The following is an 11,212-nucleotide window of genomic DNA, read 5'->3' as shown; positions in this document are numbered from 1 at the left end:
ATTAGCCACCTTTAGCTGCGCCACTCAGTGTGGTCAGTGCCAGCGGTGGGGCTAGCTAAAGTCGACCAATTAAGTTGACTTCCATATGTAGAGTAACACTGCCCGCCCACTCAGTTTCACAGGATACACACACACACACACACACACCCCCACACACACACGCACACACACGCACACACGCACGCACACACGCACGCACACACGCACGCACACACACACACACACACACACACACACACACACACACACACACACACACACACACACAAGCTCGGACAGCCACTTTCATCGGCCTTTTTCCCCCCTTTTTAATTACACTCTCTGTTTATTTAATTTATGCATTTCATTTGAATATGTGGTGCAGAACAGTGGGTATGGCTTAACTGTAGTGTCAGGATATAATTACATTTTCTCTAGTGGATAAAGACAGAGCACAGCTAACTGCATCACACACTGGGCTAATAGCTTTCTCCTTGTCTCTCTTTACCACCCCCCACATGGACTGAGGTGTACACATGGCACACACATGTCCACTCGTTTTGTTCTGTGTCATTACACAGTGCACCCATTCTTCTCACTCTCTCTCCTTCTGCATTATGTGTGTATTCATTCAAATAGCCTGGATAAATCCTTTCAGTGACACTCAAACTGGCAAATTCCCTCGAATCTAATTGACCTCAAGATTTAGCTAATGTCTTGGAGTCCCTCTGCAGTGTGTGTTCAGAGAACACTGATGGGGGCCGTATACACATATGGACACATTGATGTTGAATTAAATATACAAAATCCAATGTTGCGTAGCAATGTTAAGATGGAGAATCCAGAGAGAATGTGTACACTCTGCATACTTTTGTAAAATAGGCACATTTGTCTATTGTTTTGTTTATTATGTTAACATCCACTGAGTGTAATACAAACAGCAATGTGTAAAAGTGTCCTGTGTATATACAGGTGGAATATCAAAGCTGCTCCATGAACCCATCTGGAAACCAGGCCTCATAAGGGAGCAGGGCTTTATAGAACCACCATACAGTAGGTTAGGAAAGCTCACTCAACTTTATGTTTAAAAATTGCAACAGCATATTTGTTTTATTGAGTTGCATCATTAGAGGGCATACTCATTGTGACTTATTGCAACGGGTTTGATGTCTTTATATAAAGGCTGCTTTCATATTCTCAGAGGACAGAAGAATTGGCTCTCTTTGCCCAGAATTTAAAGCAAACATTATGAATGTGTCCAACTGGTGTGTTTGTATTGCTCTGGGGCTCCGGAATGGCTTCAGCTGCCTTAGGTGTACTCTTAAATGTTTGTTTCTGCACTTACAGTCATAAATACCCCCCCCTCCCCCCCGACGACGACGACGACGACGACGACGACGACGACGACGACGACGACGACGACGCGCGCGCGCGCGCCCGGGGGGGGGGGGGTCAGAGCAAACGTTAGGACGTAATCACGCTTCAAATATTTGAGAAGGCACAAGGACACGAGACCAGGAATTATTATAATTTAAGAGATTTTTATAATTATTTGTATTTTATTACTGTGTACCTATTATATTAATTTATTCATATTTTGCTTTTTTAAATTATTTTTCACCATTGCTGATGTAAAAAAAACACTTTTTAATTTGTAAATAATATTTTATGGCATGTTTTTTGTCTTTGGGGTCAAGAGACAGAGCACACATTACACCTTAGTCACGCTTAAAATATTTGAGGAGGCTACGAGATCGAGACCAGGAATTATTATAATTTTAGAAAAAAAAATTACGAGTTTTTTTACATTACTGTGTACTTTTTATATTTATTTATTAATACATATGTTATTGTTTTTCACCATTGCTCATTCCTCATGTAAAATGTACTTTATGTTTTTTTGTCTTTTAACTTGTAAACAATGGATAAAATGAACCAATTATTCAACGTAAAAAAAAAAATAGGAGAACAATCTGAGAAATTATTTAATCGCCGAATCGTCATAAAATGGTCGTAATATCTTAGTAGTTTATTTCCTCCATTTAGATAATAAAAAAAACACAAATTCTCAACATAATCTACTTTGTAATTTGTCAGGGTGTTAAAATGATCCAACGGTTTTATTTGTCATTCGCACAAAAGCTACAGCGCAGTTTTTGCAAATGACAATCTGCAGTGTCATGTTCCTCCAACAGGTCACAATAACACATTTAACCCTGACATGCCCTTAGAGTGGCTGGACCCTACACTCGTCCATAAGTGGGTCAAAAAGGACCCGTACTAGAATGATATGTTTTTATGCCATTGTCGTCATTTTGGTTAAGAAAAATCACTTTTTTGGTTCACACTAGAAATATTTTATATTTCATTTTTGACTATTTATAATTTTAGACATTTCTTTTAGATTTTGAAAGAAAAACGAAATCCCATAGGAAATGCATGCAGGTCATTTTTGACCCACTTATGGGAGCTTGGGGTAGAAATACAAAAACTACAATTTCTTAAAATGTAAATTTAAAATTTGAATGGCATGATATCCAAAACATGTTTTTTGAGGAATAGCTGGAGAATGAAATGATAAAAAAATGTAATTTCAAAGATACTCTAAGAAAACCACCGGGTCAACAAAGACCCACTTATGCATCTAAGGGGTAGAAAAACAATAGTTAACCGTGCAAAAGACTTAACGGTGCAGGTGAGTCGCACCAACAGACAGAATGCCTTTAAATGACAGATGCCGGTTCAGATGCATACAATTCAAACTGTTATGCTTTCATTCCTCTCCAAGTAAATCACATGTGAAGAACTCTTTAAATGGTATCTGTAAAAATGTCTGGTATTTATGATTACATAACGAATGCTTAACGTACCACACGTGCCTCTTAAAGGTACAGGAGAATCAACATTGTGGATGTTATCGCTAAATGGGTTGTAATTATGAACGTGGTCTTTTAAAATGTGATTTCTTGTCGCTGATCGCTCATATGTAGTTTATTTGATATACATTGAACTGTGTTTATTTCCTGTTTCACATATCTCCTGGGTTTTAAAGCAGTCCGTCAAACAGGGAGAGACTGCTCTCGTCTGAGATGCACCTGTATTTATGATTGACAGTAATTGGACGGCTGTACCTAGTGTTGACAGACAATGAAGTGTTTGAAGAGTGAAGCACTTTAATGATAAACCTGAAATCACAATGACAGAGAGTGTCTACCAGACGACAGAGAAGAAGGATTTGTGTTCACAGCTAGACTTTCAGCAGTAAACAAAACAAAAGTGGCTCGTAGATGCAGAGGTAGAGGTTTTTCAGATTCATTGTAAAAAGATATTATCTCTTAGTCTTTGCAGTGCAGTGTTGAGAAGTTAGAAAGATATTATCTCTTTGCAGTGCAGTGTGAACTTTTCACTTTAACGCTCGGCTGAAAATGCAAAGTGAAGTTGTTGGTTTTTTGGGGTTGTTGAATCGATTGATACCTCCGAAGTCTGGAAACACTTAGCACTTATTCATTGTTTTTATTATTTTTGTCTTTTTAACAGAGGAATGAATTACCCAGGTGTAAACTTTGTTGATTTTTAACTAGGGACGCGCCGATCGATCGGCCGGTGCTCTCTAAAAATGCAGATCGCGAGAGCTGATCGCATGACGTAAAATACATGACACTTTTCTCTGTGCCCGGCAAAACAAGCTCGCCAAAATGGCTTCACCGGTCTGGCAGTATTTTAAGGTGTCCGAAAAAGGCAGTAAAATAGCGGTTTGCAACGTGTGTGAAGCAGAAACCCTTCAGCTCCGCCCGCTGTGACGGACCGGTAAGCGGAGCAACACACACTGAGAGTTAGACCTAACACACTAGCTATTTGATCTGCCTCTGGAACAAGCTAAACTAGTTATACATATATTTATTCTTCACTGTCGGGTCACTCATTACTGGATCAGTGAGCTGCATGAGATACCGGCCGTTTCTCAATCGCGAGGATGCTTGCTTGGTAGCACATAACTTCCGAGTCACTTCCTTCAGAAGCTAGGCAAGAATCCTTCCTGGCATTCGGAAAACGAAGAGTGGAACAGGCTAGCAAGTGTGCAGGTGTGCGTCATATGAGAGGCCCCGCCTTACATTTTCCGCCACGGATCTGGGGAAATTGGTCTGTGCGCAAAGCATTGTGGGGATTTGAAGGACGCGAAATCTACCCAAGTGCAGCCTCGAAATTACCCCCAAACCAAGGATGCGGCCTCGGTGGAATTCCAAGTATGCTGGAGATTGGAACAGTCCTTCGGCGGCACTCGATGACGTAGCATCCTTGAAATGTTGGCTTGGAAGCCAGTTTCCTCGAGATTGAGAAACGGCCACTGACAGGCTCCCGTGTTATTATCCAAAGTTAATGTAAACTTGAATAATGCACTAAATTTGAATGTAATAATTATGTTGTTTGTTGTTTGTGGAAGCGCCAGTGAAGGAGCCCCATTAACTGAGTTTTAAACAGCACTTTAAATGGAAGATCCCCATAGGCCCCATAGGCCCCAAAATTGGCGATCGGAGCGTCCCTATTTTTAACTATTTGGTGTTTTCTTTTAACTTGAAATGCTTTGCACATTACGTCACATGCTTGCTTTACATGAAGGTGACTCTAAATGAAGTTTCCTACAGCTGCAACAAAGAGGAAGTGAAAGCAGAAATGCCTTTATGCTGCAGGAGAGTATCAGCGATCATACCTGACGACTTTACAGTCCTTACAGGTGACGTGAAGCTGGAACATATCCCGACACTCCACATGCTCGATGAGCTGAAGAGGAACCTGTGGAGAGAGAGAGAGAGAGAGAGAGAGGACTCAGACAGATGTTTTATATCTAATAGATGGGAAATGTACCAAACACACACATGCAGTCAGTAAAAGTAGTGCGTGACTGCAAATCCATGGAGCAGATTAGTGATGCCTTCATGCTAAAAAACATTTAATTTCAGCCATGTTGTGCAAACAGTCCCACAGACGACTTGCCCAGGTGTCCCATCTCCCTGAACTCTGTTAGTACACATCATCTTCTTCACTTTCAAGTTTCAAGGCGTTATTGTGATTAGCACATTAGCTACAGTGTAGATCACAGGTCACAGGCTCCTCCAACACAGCAACATGAATATATATAGGACAGAGAACAAATAAAACTGATTAAATAGTGCAAGAGAATGTTTTGAGTGTGAGAGTGTATCTGTGCTGCATTTCCCTTCTGGCTCAGAGCTGCAGTGTTATCTGTTAAAAGGCAAATAGCGTCCCAACACAGAGAGGTGCTATGTGCTTATGACTTAAGAGCATACTTTGAATACTGCAGAGAGAGAGCTGCTTGTGACTGAGCTCTGATAATGAGCAGCGTTCAGAGAGGCGTTCAATGACAGGGTCGCTGCCTGATGGGAGCTTTTGTAAAAGTTGCATAAAGATGATTGGCAGCTTTATTATTAGGGCTGCACAATATATTGTTTGTTTAACAGAAAGTTGCATAATATAAACACATCGAGAAAAAACTGCTTTATTGCACCCAGAGATTCTTTTAGTCACTTTATTGGTCAAATAGATTTTAAAATGCAACTTTATTATGTTAGCTGCCTTTATATGGCCTATGGATTGGTGCAGGAATGAGTCCTAAAACACATGAACTAGTCAGCATTTTAGCACTTCCCATCCCCTGGTCTGGAGGTCAATGGTTTTCTGAATGTGTTTTTGGTTGTTAGCCTGTCTGTGGTTAACACAAGCTGAAGAGATTTTAACGTTCTGTTCTACGACATAAAATAAGTCAGTCAATACCCCACTGGTGGATTTAAAAACGGCATTTGATAACAAGTGTCTAAATGAAACGACTAAACGTCATCACGCCCAACATCAGCCACCTTTAGCTTAGCGGTAGTGACGTGAAGTCATGTGACCGTGCTGTAGTTCTTTAATCCCAACATTAGCCACCTTTAGCTTAGCGGTGGTGACGTGAAGTCATGTGACCGTGCTGTAGTTCCTTTATAGCCCAACATTAGCCTCCTTTAGCTAAGTGGTGGTGACGTGAAGTCATGTGACCGTGCTGTAGTTCCTTTATAGCCCAACATTAGCCACCTTTAGCTTAGCGGTGTGTGACCTGAAGTCATGTGACCGTGCTGTAGTTCCTTTATAGCCCAACATTAGCCACCTTTAGCTTAGCGGGGGTGACCTGAAGTCATGTGACCGTGCTGTAATTCCTTTATAGCCCAACATTAGCCACCTTTAGCTTAGCGGGGGTGACCTGAAGTCATGTGACCATGCTGTAGTTCCTTTATAGCCCAACATTAGCTTTTTACTTGTTCTTGTTCACTTTACTTGTACTTGTTTTATTTCCTGCAATAAGCAAAAAGTCAAATGGAAACATTTTAGTCTTTTTGCTGAGGGAGCCTTTGCGTGGCTAACTTCAGGGTTAGTCTACAAAAACCCATCATCACGGCACCTCTCTATCGAATGATCTTAGTGGATATTTCTTCACACTCACTTCTGTGCTACATACTGTAATCAGCAGCTGGTGTTAAACAGGCTGAACGAGCAGACTCTACTCCTCCAGACACACACACATTACACACTGAAGACACACACTCCACTCCGTGCAGCTCTGCGGGGTTACTTACTGACACTTCACAACAACAACTCTATTCAAAACAAAACACAGAGAACAATAGTGAAAGTGATGCTGGCCTGTACGTAACTATTCTCTGTGTGTGTGTGTGTGTGTGTGTGTGTGTGTGTGTGTGTGTGTGTGTGTGTGTGTGTGTGTGTGTGTGTGTGTGTGTGTGTGTGTGTGTGTGTGTGTGTGTCATCACAGCACAGTCCGGATGTGTGAGCATCATGCAGCCACAATTTAATCTACATCCCTAATCTGGCCACTGTCAAAATTCTTGACAGTTAACAAACTCGCTTTCTGCGTCACCACCCACCCAACCCCCATCTGTGAACTCTGACAACTCCTTTATAAACCCGTCCAAATATGTGTGAGGAGAACGATGGCTGTGTGATGTGAGCCAATAGCCAGAGGCTCGTTAAAGTCCAATTAATTTCAGCAGGAAGGAACAGGAAACAAACTAAGGGATGCACCCATCAGGACCGCTTAATATGTCCTATATATGAGAGGGTTTGTGAACTAAACAATGACATGTGATTATACAGAAGGCATGTTGGATCTGGTACCTGTTCCAGTTTTCCAAATACACAAAGTAACTGAAATAAAATCACCACAAAAATTGAGGTTGACGTAAAAATGAAGGGCTCTCTAGCTGATATTATACGTCAGTTTTGATACCAATACAGAACCAAAAATCGTTTTGACACCTCAACTGAAACAGAAGACTCACAACTTTACATTTGCTTGAATTAGATATTCTAAAAATGTTCAAATTCAAATCAGGATTTAATCAGAAGAAAAAAAAGGTATTTATCTTATGCTCAGAGCTCTGTACTCAGGAATGAGTCCTTAAACCTGTTGAATACGTTTATTTATATTTTTCAAGATGCCTAAAATAAGGAGTGTAGTTAACACAATCTTCACAGGTTTTTTTGTAAGCAACCATTTTAGAGCTGTTTAATATCTACTGGTTTTCCCTTGAGATGTATTGAAAACAACAAACATGGAGGATATCACCAGCCTCTGTTCGTGTATGAAATAAGTTCCCCAATCTTTAAAAGGGAAGGAAATGAAACAGTCGAAGCTTTTTCTGTCGCGCAAGATTTGACATTGCACAACTTTCCTGTTTACAGCAGAGACGTTTGGTCATCTCAACATATCCCATATCAAAAGGTACTGAAACATTTCTTAGTCCAACAGTAGAAACACTTGAGTTAGAGCTGCCTGTAAATAAAGCATGAGAGAAAGCCGGATACAGGGTGTTTCTCAATGTCTGTATAAATGTGGCGTGGCACGAGGCTGTAATAAATCCTATGGCCAGTCTGATGTGAGGAGTATAAGAACACTTTGAAGTAAAAAAAGATAACTCGGAGAACATATTTGAGGGGGCAAACATGAGGATGTTTTTATTATTTGTAGAGAGAGAGAGAGAGAGAGAGAAGCCACCCTGGGGTGACAAAGCTCTCTCTTTCTCAACGTGGAGAAAAAAGAGAGAGAGAGTGTGATGCTTCCCCTGTGGAACAAATGCAACCACGGCAACAGCGAGAAAGGAGGAAGAGGAGGGAGAGGAAAGAAAGAGAGAGGAGGGAGAGGAGGAAGGATAGGAGGAAGAGGAGGGACAGGAGGAAGGGGAGATAGCGGAGGGAGAAGAACAGCAGAAGTCAGGAGGCCCTGCTGCCACTGAGGACAGATCACCGGCTCTGACTCGTTCCATTTACAAAACATTACCAGAAACTTCCGCTGAGTTTTGAGAGACACTCACGTTGACGATGGACTCTTTGAATTTGATGTGCAGGCGGTAGTTGGACATGGCGATGATGGCGTCCTCCGCCCGCCCCACGTACTCCGTGAACTCCCCGTGAAGCTCAGGAAACGGCACCTAGCAACAGCAAGAGATAAAGCATTCAGACACTCAGATCAGCTGTCATGATAACTGCTGCAGGAAACACACGGACATCATGACTATACGTACGGTACGTTCACACAGGACCAAATGCACGTCGCCATTACAAGTAAAGTCAATGATAAGATGAAAATAGACGCCAATCACAACAGAGCCGGACAGCTAACCAATCAGAACGGACTGGGCTCTGGTTTCAGACAGAGGGTGAATTGTGCTGCAGCACAGGCAGTATGAGAACAATAAAGAGCTTTTTGAACATTGAAGCATGGAGACATGTCCCAGTAGAGACACTACATACTGATATACACCTGAACATCAGCTGGAGAGGACTCTTTAAAGTAGAGACACTACATACTGATATACACCTGAACATCAGCAGGAGAGGACTCTTTAAAGTAGAGACACTACATACTGATATACACCTGAACATCAGCTGGAGAGGACTCTTTAAAGTAGAGACACTACATACTGATATATACCTGAACATCATCAGGAGGGGACTCTTTAAAGTAGAGACAATACATACTGATATACACCTGAACATCATCAGGAGGGGACTCTTTAAAGTAGAGACACTACATACTGATATACACCTAGAACTATCAGCGAGGGAGGGGACTTACTTTAAAGTAGAAACACTACATACTGATATACACCTGAACATCAGCTGGAGAGGACTCTTTAAAGTAGAGACACTACATACTGATATACACCTGAACATCAGCTGGAGAGGACTCTTTAAAGTAGAGACACTACATACTGATATACACCTGAACATCAGCAGGAGAGGACTCTTTAAAGTAGAGACACTACATACTGATATACACCTGAACATCAGCAGGAGAGGACTCTTTAAAGTAGAGACACTACATACTGATATACACCTGAACATCAGCAGGAGAGGACTCTTTAAAGTAGAGACACTACATACTGATATACACCTGAACATCAGCAGGAGAGGACTCNCTCCGTTGTGTCCGTTCGGTCGCGTCTCAGTGTGTGTGTGTGTGTGTGTGTGTGTGTGTGTGTGTGTGTGTGTGTGTGTGTGTGTGAGTGAGAGCTGCGGACAGACAGGTCTCAGTTGGTTTGGTTTCCTCTGCTTACTTTTAATACTTGAAAATAAAACTTTTGGCCCTTAATTTATTTTCCTCATTGTAGCGACCAGAGAGAGGGGCGGATATATCCAGTCTCTGATAGTGTTACGTTATTATGAGAGTGCTCTGTTTGATTCTGAAATTGTATATATAATATACATGTATATATATATATGTGTGTGTGTGTGTGTGTGTCCGCATCTGTAGCCTGTTATTGTCTCATTATACCGCACTGTGAATGAATCAAAAGTAAATATATAAGTGGTCATGAACACATCTGTCCATGAGACAGAGGGCTGCTGTGCCTCCTGTCATCATTAATGGACGTCTCTTTAAAATTACCGCTCAGAGGAGAGGAGTTCTCATTTCTCTAACCGCCTGCTGCTTCCCCTCCTCTCTCCTCGGTTCCCCTCCTCGGCTCCTCCGCTCACATCTCTTGTGGGCGGGACTAAGTCTCGAGGATAGGAGTCGAGGAGGGGAGTTAGAGAAATGAGAAAGGGCCAGGGAGAAAGACCAGACAATACACAGGGAGGAAAACATGACAAGGAGAACAGAAAAACACCCACTACCAGACACACAAAACAAAAAACGGGACACAACACAAGAATCGTGACATTTTCATAGCAAGGGCAAGGCAAAGAGGGGCAAAACTATCCCTTTAATCTTAATATGGCAACAAATATAGATTAGTTTTGCATCGTTTATGTGTAACATCAGTTGTGATGGGTGCACGCCAGTAAAAAGGCCTCCTCCAAATAAAGAACACCATCAGTTCCCTTTGAACAGTAAGGAGAGTCCAAAGTTGAAGCTTTTCGTCTCTGAGCGTTTGATTGTGTTCTCCTGCGTCGTATTTCCTCTCCTTTATTTTCCTCACCTGTCTGTTTTGATTTCTGTTATTCAGCCGGCTGGCTTTCCTCTGAGTAATTCTGTCCCCTGGCACCTTCCTCTGTTTATCTTCAAATCTCTCTTATCCTTTCACTGCAGACAGAGTTGTATCTTCAAACACTGAAACTGTTTCAGTAATGTAGAAAGGGAACCCTGTGTCCATTTTTTGAAGTATTGTGAAGGGCTTGAACGGGATTCTTGGAACATAGGGTTATGAAAGTGAGCACCAAAGCTCACATACATCCAGTACGGCATTGGCTCAGTCCGTAGGGGCTTGGACTGTGAGCCGTAGGGTCGCCGGTTCAAGTCCCCGACCAGACCTAAAATATGGAGTGTGGACTGCTGCTTGGAGAGGTCCCAGTTCACCTCCTGCCCTGTCGTGGTGCCCTTGAGCAAGGCACCGGACACCCCCCTTCCCCCCTCACTCCAATTGCTCCCCGGGCGCTGTACAATAGCTGCCCACTGCTCCTAGTACTAGACTCCTGGTACTAGGATGGGTTAAAAGCAGAGAACACATTTCACTGTGTGGGCTGTGTGCTCTGCATGTGAGACCATTAAAGAGGGTTTCATCCCTCCCTGTTAGGGCTTGGAGAAACGTCCATAATCTTCTGTCATCATGTAGGAAATGTCCTATTGTGCTGACAACATATATCATGTCTTCTAGTGAGTCGATAAATAAATAGTCTTAATGAAATAATCACATGGCTTTTGTTGGATATTCTTGTGTGAACTATT

Source organism: Notothenia coriiceps, unplaced genomic scaffold (assembly GCF_000735185.1).
Source record: "Notothenia coriiceps isolate Sejong01 unplaced genomic scaffold, NC01 NC01_scaffold00037246, whole genome shotgun sequence".
Taxonomy (NCBI): Eukaryota; Metazoa; Chordata; class Actinopteri; order Perciformes; family Nototheniidae; genus Notothenia; species Notothenia coriiceps.
This window is presented reverse-complemented; position numbering follows the sequence as displayed.